Consider the following 11,026-nt stretch of genomic DNA (forward strand, 5'->3'; position numbering starts at 1 on the left):
GCCCCGGGAGGTTGCCACGCCCTCCTCCAGGAGATCTTCCCGACCCAGGGATTGGGCTTACCTCTCCTATGCCTCCTGCACTGGCAGGTGGGTTCTTCACTACTAGTGCCACCTGGGAAGCCCCAGAAGTAGGAGACGCTAATCCAGATCCCTAACCTCACATCAGCCCAATCAGCCACCATCTCTACTCTTAATATGTCAGAATGAGAAGCCACTAAAAGGTTTTAATCTAAGCAATTACAGAATCAGATCTATTTTTTGTCTGTTGACAATGTGAAAGATTGTTCAAAGAGGCCAAGAATGGCAGGAAAAGAAATATCAGTTAGGAGGCTTTTGTAAACAGGTGCTGAGATAGTTAGGAAGTAGAGGAGGGAAGGAATATGGATTATATTTAAGAAATAGAATTAATTGACTGGGGATGTAATGTGATAAGAAGAGGGAAGAAGGACTTCCCTGGTCGTCCTTCCACTGCAGGAGACACAGGTTTGATTATGCTCAAAATCCTTCAAGCTTCACCAGTCTGTGAACTGAGAACCTCCAGATGTACAAGATGGGTTTAGAAAAGGCAGAGAAACCAGAGATCAAACTGCCAACATTCATTGAATCATAGAGAAAGCAAGGGATTACCAGAAAAACCTCTACTTCTGCTTCACTGACTACTATAAAGCCTTTAACTGTGTAGATCACAACAAACTGTGGAAAATTCTTAAAGAGACAGGAATACCTGACTACCTTACCTGTCTCCTGAGAAACTTGTATGTGGTTCAAGAAGCAACAGTTAGAACTGGACGTGGAACAACTGACTGGTTCAAAAGGAGAAAGGAGTATGACAAGGCTGTATATTGTCATCCTGTTTACTTAATATTTATGCAGAGTAAATCAGGAAAACTGCTGGGCTGGATGAAGCACAAGCTGGAATCAAGACTGCCAGGAGAAATATCAACAACCTCAGATAAGCAGATGATACCACTCTAATGGCAGAAAGTGAAGAGGAACTAAAGAGCCTCCTGATGAAGGTGAAAGAGGAGACTGAAAACGTTGGCTTAAAATTCAACATTCAAAAAACTAAGATCATGGCATCTGGCACCATCACTTCATGGCAAATAGATGGGGAAACAATGGAAACAGTGACAGACTTTCTTTTCTTGGGCTCCTAAATCACTGCAGATGGTGACTGCAGCCATGAAATTAAAAGATGCTTCCTTGCTCCTTGGAAGAAAAGCTATGACCAACCTAGACAGCATATTAAAAAGCAGAGACATTAGTTTGCTGACATAGGTCCGTATAGTCAAAACTATGATTTTTCCAGTAGTCATATACGGATGTGAGAGTTGGACTCTAAAGAAAGCTTTCTAAAGAAAGCTGACATAGGTCCGTATAGTCAAAACTATGATTTTTCCAGTAGTCATATACGGATGTGAGAGTTGGACTCTAAAGAAAGCTGAGTGCCAAAGAATTGATGCTTTTGAATGTGGTGCTCGAGAAGACTCTTGAGAATCCCTTGGACAGCAAGAAGATCAAACCAGTCAATCCTAAAGGAAATAAACCTGGAATATTCATTGGAAGGACTGATCCTGAAGCTGAAGCTCCAATACTTTGGGCACCTGATGTGAAGAACCAAATCATTGGAAAAGATCCTGATGCTGGGAAAGATTAAAGGCAAAAGGAGAAGAGGGTGGCAGAGGATGAGATGGCTAGATAGCATCATCGATTCAATTGACATGAATTTGAGCAAACTCCAGGAGATAGTGAAGGACAGAGAAGACTGGCATGCTGCAGTCCATGAGGTCACAAATAATAGCAACGGAACAACAATGAACAACTGGAAACTAAGATTCCACATGCCTCATGGCGAGGCCAATAAAAAAAAAAAGAAAGAAGAAAAGGGAGGGATTAGGTTGACTATTCGGCAATCTTGGGGAATTAAGTGAATGAAGGGTACATGATTGGATGGCTGAATACATGTATCACACTGGCATCAGAAAATACAGGAGGAAAACAAGGTTGAAACCACTTGGGTACAGCAACCCAATATGCAGTTGGAAGAGTCTGGAAAGAGACCTGGTCTTGAAGATCTGAAATTAGACGTCTTCAGTAGAAGGTGGTCATGGGTACACCATAAAAGAAAAGGTCCAGTAGTTTTGCGACCATGTTTGGTTGTTTTCTTGGTATCCACGTCCCCGTATTCCTTTTTTTTTTTAAGAACAATTTTTACAGTTTATTTATCTTGGGCTGTGCTGGGTCTTCATTGCTGCGAGGGCTTCTCTCTAGTTTTGGCAAGAGACACTCTCTACTTGGGGTGCAGGGGCTTCTCACTGTGGTGGCTTCTTTTGTTAAAGAGCAAGGGCTCTAGAGTGCAGGGGCTTCGGTAGTCGCAGCTCCAGGGCTCTAGAGCAGAGGCCAACAGTCGTGGAGCATCAGCTTCGTTGTTCCCCGGCATGTGGAATCGTCCCAGACCAGGGATCAAACCAGTGTCTCCTGCATTGGCAGGTAGACTCTTTGCCAGGGAACCACCAGAGAAGCACCCCTTTTCCTTTCTAAAGAACTTAATTTTGTCCATGTCCATTTCTTCTCAACAGAGCTCACATGACTTGGAGGAAGCTAACTCCATCTTCTGCTCTAGGAGTGGATGCTGATAAGTTTGAGTCAATCACTATGTCACCATTCTCTTGAAGGTAACTGTTTCAAGAGTCAAGGATTGGACTTCCCTGATGCTGCAGTGGATAAGAAACTGCCTGCCAATGCAGGAGACACAGGTTTGATTCCTAGGCCAGGAAGCTTCCTCAGGCTGAGGATCAACTAAGCCCATGGGCCGCAACTACTGAGCCAGAGCTCTAGTGCCTGCGAGCCTCAACTACTGAGCCCGAGTTCTGCAACTACTGAAGCCGGTGCGCCTAGAGCCTGTGCTTCCCCAGGGAAGCTCATGCACTGCAAGGAAGAGTAGCCCCTGCTCCCTGCAACTAGAGAAAGCCTGTGCAAAGCAACAAAGACCCAGTGCAGCCAAATAAATAAATAAATTAAATTAAAACAATTTTTTTGAGTTAAAAAAGTCAAGGATTAAGCCTATCAACATCTGACATTATCCTGATGAGAATTACTAGTCCACAGGTTGGTCCAATCAGACTGACGGTTGGAGGGAAGGGTTTTTCATTCTGATTGGCAGACGGAATTTATTTCTCCTGTTGGAGCTAAACATAGAAACATATGCCTCGGTTGGTGTTGGCTGTCATCCTGTTAGAATGAAGGAAGCCAGTTTAAGGACAAAGCCTTCCCACGGAGAAGCTGGGCCTACACCATCTTTGGACTTGTAGCTATAAGACAATACACTTCTTATTGCTTGAGACATTTGAGCTAGTTTTTCTGTTACTTGTTATGAGAAGCACCTTGGTTTAAGCAGAAAGGAATGCAGATATGTCCATAAATACTAGGAAGAAACCAGAAATGCTCACTAAATGTATTGCTTACAGAAAGAGAGGGGCTTCCCTGGTGGCTCAGTGGTAATGAGTCTGCCTGCCAATGGAGAAGACTCGGATTTGACCCCTAGGTCAGGAAGACCCCCCTGGAGAAGGAGGTCTTCAATATTCTTGTCTGGGAAATCCCATGGACAGAGGAGCCGGGTGGGCTGCTGTCCAAGGGGTTGCAAAAGAGTTGGATACGACTTAGTGACTAAACAACAGCAACACAATAAGAGCGAGACATCTTGGTCAGATATTATCTCTATGGGCAAAGCAGACTGTAAATCTTCTGGCCACAGGGTTTGGGGAAGCTGGGGTTCAGGAGCTAGTGTATTTTCAGAGGCATACGTAGATAGACATCATCCTTGGGAGATGATTACTCTTATGAGACTGCTGTTGACTGAAGACAGTCTGACTTTGAGAAATGAGGGGTTGACACTGATTGAATGATGTTCACTAAGGCAAGTTGTTCATTGATTCAACAGGTTTTAAAAACAGGGTTTGATGGTTACATGTTACCTTGGCTTTTGTGGTTGTTGTGGTTTAGTCAGAGTCATGTCCAACTCTTGTGACCCCATGGACAGTGGCCCGCTCTGCTCCTCTGTCCATGGGACTTCCCAGGCAAGAACACGAGTGTGTAGCCATTTCCTTCTCCAGGGTGTCTTCCTAACCCAGGGATCAAACCCAGGTCTCCTGAACTGCAGGTGGGTTTTTAACCAACTGAGCCACTAATGTGGTTGCAGAATTTAAAAAATCAGTTTTTTTTTATATGTGTGTGAATTTCTTTTTCTAATTACCAGGATGAAGTATTCCTCTTCCTGTTTAAGACCAATCTCTCCATCTGTGTTCTCAAGTCCTTCTCTTTCCAGATCCTGCTGCATCAGGCATCCTCTTCCTCTTGTTCTTTCTTTTCTTTTTTCTTTTTTTTTTTTACAGTTCCTCTTTTATTGCAAGGAACCCCCTTGAGTTGCTTCTAGTACTGAAACTTGTATCTAAGGACAGGCTGGTGTTTATCACGCCAGAGTCCTGGGAAAATCCTCACTGTTTTGGCTACCTATTCCCACTTCTCTCTCCTTTCTCCACTGCAGCTGGTGGGCACGTTGGCATGAAAGAGTAGCGCCAAGAATGCATTTCTAGAGTTTTAGTAGATCTGAATGGATTCAGGTGAGATAATAGGGAGACAAAACAATACAGCCCTCAGGAGACAAGTTTTATTCCTTTTGCTTTTCATTTGGTTCCTGTTTCTCATTCTCTCAGCACATCTGCTCCATTCTCTTGCTCCTCTTTGCAGATCAGCTGCATCTTACACCTTTTAGAAAATAAGTACCCAGACATCTGATGTAAACACTAGAGGAAAAACACAGTTACAAAAAACTTCTTAATTAAAGGGGAGAAAATAGAAGGTATCCTTCAGTATATCAACACCATACATTGGTCAAGTCCTCAGAGTTGTTTCACATCCCTCAGCTCAGTAAGCCGGTGTTATAGGGTAAGCACTGGATTGATACTACAGGGGTACCCACGGCTGGGTGACTGTGTTTGAACACGATTGAATTTCCAGCACCAGTTTGCTGACACACCCTTACAAGTAGAGGGCGTGCCTTAGTCAAAACATTTGATTACGTTGTTTTTGCTTGTTGGGAAGTTTTAACACTGATCTTCGGATTATCCCTGAGATAGTTACTGATGAAAACTTTCTCCATGGAATTGAACTCCTAAAATATTTCTTTTCTGCCATTACCCTCTTTATTTGGGATTAAGCGTTGCTAGAGAGGTTGAGATGCCTTGCTATGCTGATATGAGTCAAACTCAGGACCCAACAGTTCAGATCTGGTGTTTTTCTGGCAATTCAGTTCTTAAAGTACTTTAGTGGGTTGCCTCTCCTTTTTTAAACACTTCTAAGTTTGTTTTACTGTTGCGATAGTTTTCTTCTTCCTTTTGGTATTTTTTTTCTTTTGACATAATTACTGATTTAGAGAAAGCTACAAGAATAGTACAAAGAATTTCTGTATCCCCTTTACTCAGATTCCCCAAATGTTAACATTTTTTCACATTTGCTTTAAATGTAACTAAATTACATCTTTTTTTTTTTTTCTGAACAATTTGAAAGTAAATTGCAGACCTGATGCTCCTTTCCCTCTAAAATTTTCAGTGTGTGTTTCCTGGAAACAAGAATATGCTCTTATGTGACCACAGTACAATGATTAAAATCAGCAAATTAACACTGCTACAATAATCTTGAAACCTTATTCAGTTGTTTCCAATTGTCCCCTTAATGTCTTTTTAGCAAAAGATATCTCAGAGCATGCCTTACACTCAAGTGGCATGTCTCTTTAGTTTCCTTTAATCCAGAATAGTTCCACAGGCTTTGTCTTTTATGACATTTTTTGCTATGTATTTTAAAAGAGTAAAAGCTAGTTATTTTGTATAACATTTTCCCACTTGGGTTTGTTTGCTATTTCCTTATAATTACACTCAGGTTGTGAAACTTTTGGCGGGAACTATGTTATGTGTTCACTTAACAGCATTATATCAAGAGGTGCATGACATCTATCACGTGGCTCATTTAGTTAAAGTGGTGTTTGCTAGATTCCTCCACTGCTGAAAACATATTATTTCCCTTTTGTGCCTAATAAGTATCTTGTGAGGAAATACCTTGAGACTATGTAAACATGCTGCTACTCCTCTTTCTCTGATACACTATAGCATTCATTGATGATTCTTGTCTGACTCCATTGTTACTATCATTGTTGCCAAATGGTGATTTTGATGGTGGTTTTAAAACCATGACCTTTTTCTGATTGTGGTTATTTCTCCAGGAAAATTAGTCCTGCAGGAATTTGTGGCCTGGCGGAAACCCAAGCCTGAATGTCACCTGTCCCCTCTGCTGCGATTCCAATGGCTTTGTCCTTGGGCCCTTGATGAGAAACCACATTTGAGATGACACAATGTTTTACCTGCAAGTCCATTCATGATTATCCTATGAAAGTCATGTTTTGGTGGGGGAAGTGCTGCATTGACAAGTGTTTTTAAGGAACCCAGATGCTAGGGGTTTCCCTACTTCTTCTGGCTCTCCCAGAAATCCACATTCCAATTGTCAAGAGCCTAGTCGTGGCCACTCAGCACATTAACCTTAGTCGCAATAATCCAGTATGGCAAATAATTTGGTATGACCTAAAATATGACAAGAAAAGGTTAATCTTCCAACACCTGGCCTTAAGTAGTTTCAGCCTACAGGGTGAAAGAGTTTTGTCTAACAGGATTACAAAAATTCAGTTTTTGGTTTTTCTTCTTCCTATGCCTTTCATCAGAGAAACCTGGAACAAAATGTTCATCTCTTTAGGGACTGTGCTTCTCCTAAGGCTCTGAAGAGTAATAAGCATGGAGTATAATCCTCCCATTCTGCTAACAGGGCCTCTGGGGTTTGCTGTGTCTCCTGGTTTAGCTTTGTCACTGTTGAATTCTCAGTCGGGAATGGGTTAACTGATACCAGCCAGTCACAGTTTCACCGAGGGTCTATGATTTGCAAACCCACTCTTTAAAAAATTTTTTTTATTTAAGTATAGTTGATTTACAGTGTTAATTCCTGCTGTACTGCAAAGTGATGTATAACATCAGTTATACATATATATACACACATACATTATTTTTCATATTCTTTTCCATATGGCCTATTGGATATTAATCCACAGGATATTGAATATAAATCCCTGTGCTATACAGTAGGGCCTTGTTTATCCATCCTATATATAACAGTTTGCATCTGTTAATCTCAAACTCTCAGTCAGTCCCTCGCCCATCCCTCTTTGGCAATCACAAGCCTGTTGTCTGTGGGTCTGTTTCTGTGTTAACCCACTCTTCATAATCGACTTATTTTCCAAGTATACAAATAGGCAAGGCTCACTGAAGCTAGCTCAAGTGAGGGGGAGGGAGGGGGAATCAGGTTTTATTTATTTTTTAAAAGATTATTCTTTTATTTTTGTACCTGGCTGCACCAGGTCTTAGTTGTGGCACTCAGGATCTTCTGGTTTCATGGCGTCATCTGAGATCTTTTAGTTGCAATATGTGGGATCTAGTTCCTTGACCAGGGATCGAACCTGGGCCCCCTGCATTGGGAGTGAGAAATCTAGCTGCTGAACCACCAGGGAAGTCCCAGGAATCATATTTTAAAACTACACTGGGAAACGTCCTGGCCATAAAGGACTTAGCACAAGTATAGCCAAGACTCAGCAGAGGCTGAGCTGGGGCTAGACACTCTATTTCTTAAACAGTTGCTCCATTCTTCTCTTTTTGACAGACTTCTCATTTGTAAGAAGGCTTTTAGAGGTGATAGCAGATTGTGTTATCTGCTATCTAAACTGTTTTTAGAAGTGATAGCAGATTTCTTCATAGGAAATCTGTTTGGAAAAATTATTCAAAAGCACTTGAGGTAGAAGGTGACACCCCAAACGGTGCTGGTGAATATACTGGAGACCCTGTGAAAGCCCACTCTCCATCTTTTCTTTTTCCCCATCACAACTCCCACTGCTGTGGGTGAGGACATCAGGCCAGAATGGCAAGATCCAGTGTCATCATTTTCCAATTTGGGGCTGATTTAAATGGATTCAGGGAGATACTCAAGGGGGCAGGTATGGATGTGTACCACCGCTATTTGGATTGTAGACAGAAAGTGCCACTGAAACAATGAGGGAGTGGCAAGTTTCAAGGGTCAGGACAGGATACTGAGAGAGGTTATAGGGTCCAGTCATATGAGTTTTATATGAACTCCAAGCTGTCACTGCCTTAGGGTTGGTAGATTACCTAATACTACCCAAATGAGCACCAGGAAATGCACAGTCATTCAGATTCATGTCAGTCTTTTTTTTTTTTTTTGACCATGCAGCAAACAGGAAGGAAAAATGACCTCAGCCTAACCTCTCTCACTTTAAGAGAGATTTTTTTCAATTAGCAATATCACAAAGTGCAATTGAATGGAGTATAGAAAATCAGACTTGATTGTACCAACAAAGAAATTTTCTTGGGGAAATTCTAAAAGAATTTTAAATAAGTAAACTGAGCATTTAACTTAAGAAACTAGGAAAAACATTAGATATTACCAAAAGGAGAATATAATGAATAAAAACAAAATTTCAGGGATTTCCCTGGTGGTTAAACACTACACTTTCCAATGCAGGGGGTGTGGGTTTGATCCCTGATTGGGGAGCTAAGATCCCACATGCCTCATGGCCAAGAAAGAGAACATAAAACAGAGCAATGTTGTAACAAATTTAATAAAGACTTAAAAAAAAACCTTTAATTTGCTATTGATGAATTGATGAACATATTGATGATTAAAACTAAATTATGGATTCTTCAAAAAGTTGAACAAATAGACAAGACCCGGGCGAGGATAAGGAAAATGAAAAGAAAAAAGATAGAACAGAAAGAAATAGCCATACAAATGAGATTAAAAGAATAAGAGACCTTTAATCAAATTTTATGCAAAACATTTTAAATTCTAGGTAAAATGGATGATTTTAAAATCAGTAAAACTAACTCAAGAAAAGTGAAAAGACCAAAAAAAGAGAAAGATAAGTGAAAAGACAACCTATAGAATGCAAGTCATATATCTGAAGGGACTTGAATTCATAATAAATAATGAATACTTACAACTTGACAATAAAAAGATAAATAACCCAATTCTAAAATGGGCAAAGGATTTCAGTAGGATTTTCTCCAAAGGGGATACAGAAATGATGAATATCTATAAACAGATGAGTGGATAAACAATAGTGGTATATCCATACAATGGAATAGTATTCAACCATAAAAAGGAATGAAGTACTGACACATGCTACAACATGGATGAATTGTGAGAACATTATACTAAGTGAAAAAAGCCAGACACAAATGGTCACAAATTCTGTGATTCCATTTATATAAAGTGCCAGAATAGGCAAATCCACAGAGACAGGAAGTAGATTAGTGGTTCCCAGTAGCTGGCCGGAAGGGAAAATTGGGTGACTGCTTATGGAAGCAGAGTTCCTCTGTAGGTGATGAAAATGATCTGAAATTAGATAATGGTGATACTTGCAGAACTTTGTGAATATACTAAAAAGCAATGAATTGTACCTGTAAGATACCCTTTCAAAAAGAGTAAATTTTTACAGTATGTAAATTATAGCTCAATTTTTTTTTAAAAAAAAGGAAAAAATAAACACAATGTAATTTCAGTCATAATCCCATCAACACTGTGTTCTGGGGAGACAACACAAAGAGAAAACAACGTTTTTAAATCTGAAATTCATTTGTAAAAACACACCTGTCAATATAAGCAAAGGAATGTAGGAATATGGGCTTGCCCTAACAGATATTAATGTAGGCATAAAATTGTTATACTGACATAAAGGAAAAAATTGATTCATGCAATAGAAAAGTGCAGAAATAGGACACATTTAATTTCATACATAATAATGGTGGCATTTGTATGGAAAGGACATTTATTCATAAAATGCTGAGGGAAAAACTATTTGACTTTCAAATGAATTTGTATTCTATTAATCCTATGAGATGGCTTCCCTGGTGGCTCAGTGATAAAGAACCCACCTGCCAACGTAGGACAGATGGGTTCTATTCCTCGGTGGGGAAGATCCCCTGGAGAAGGAAATGACAACTCATTCCAGTATTCTTGCCTGGGAAATCCCATGGGAGCCTGGTGGGTTATAGTCCATGGGGTCACAAAGGGTTGGACACGACTTCGCGACTAAATGTCAATCCTACCTCAATGAAAACGTATTTGAAAAATACCATTCTACTGCATTTACTCAATCTAGAGACTCCTTGCTGCTCCAAGATACCCTACATGCTGGTAATCTCTGGCTTTCAGAATCAACTCAGCCGGTATCCAAGGGTTTTCCGGATCCCGCCCGGCACTCGGCCAGTTCAACCGTTAAGTAGGCAGATCCAGAACACGGTGTTTCATAACAAACGCTGGATCACTCCTCCAACCCTCACCCGGACGTTTAAATTCCGTTTCTTTCAAATACCTGCGTGTAAGCTCCACCAAGTTGAGTATTCTATCTTCTTCATCTTTGCTTATCACACATTCCTATTTTATGTAATTGCCAGCGTGCCTACCCCGCCACATTACAACCAATAGAAAGGGAGGACCCGCGGCTGGTTTGTCTTTATATGCCTCGCTCTTCAAATGGGGCTAGGCACACAGAAATGAAAAAAAATTTTTTTTCGAATAACCTTTGAGAGGAGGAATCGTTTCCATTTTCCTAAACATGTAACTGAAACGTGAAGTTCGAAAAAGTCTGGGAAAGCACTCTTCCAAGCCACAGGCTGGGACTCCACAGTAATATAAGTGAATTGGGGGTAAAATCTGTTTAATTCCCTGACTCATGCGTATTGTCTTCTAGGCTACCAACTTGCCCACAGCAAAGATGAATTCTCCTTGCCCCAATTCTTCCTGAAGATGAGGTTTAACAGCCATCTTTTTCAAGGGCAAGGCGCAAGCAGGAAGGTCACACCCTAGAGGCTCCCACAACTCCAGATGCCTTGAAATCAGAGTCCAATAGGAATAGACG

This window comes from Budorcas taxicolor, chromosome 3 (assembly GCF_023091745.1).
Source record: "Budorcas taxicolor isolate Tak-1 chromosome 3, Takin1.1, whole genome shotgun sequence".
Taxonomy (NCBI): domain Eukaryota; kingdom Metazoa; phylum Chordata; class Mammalia; order Artiodactyla; family Bovidae; genus Budorcas; species Budorcas taxicolor.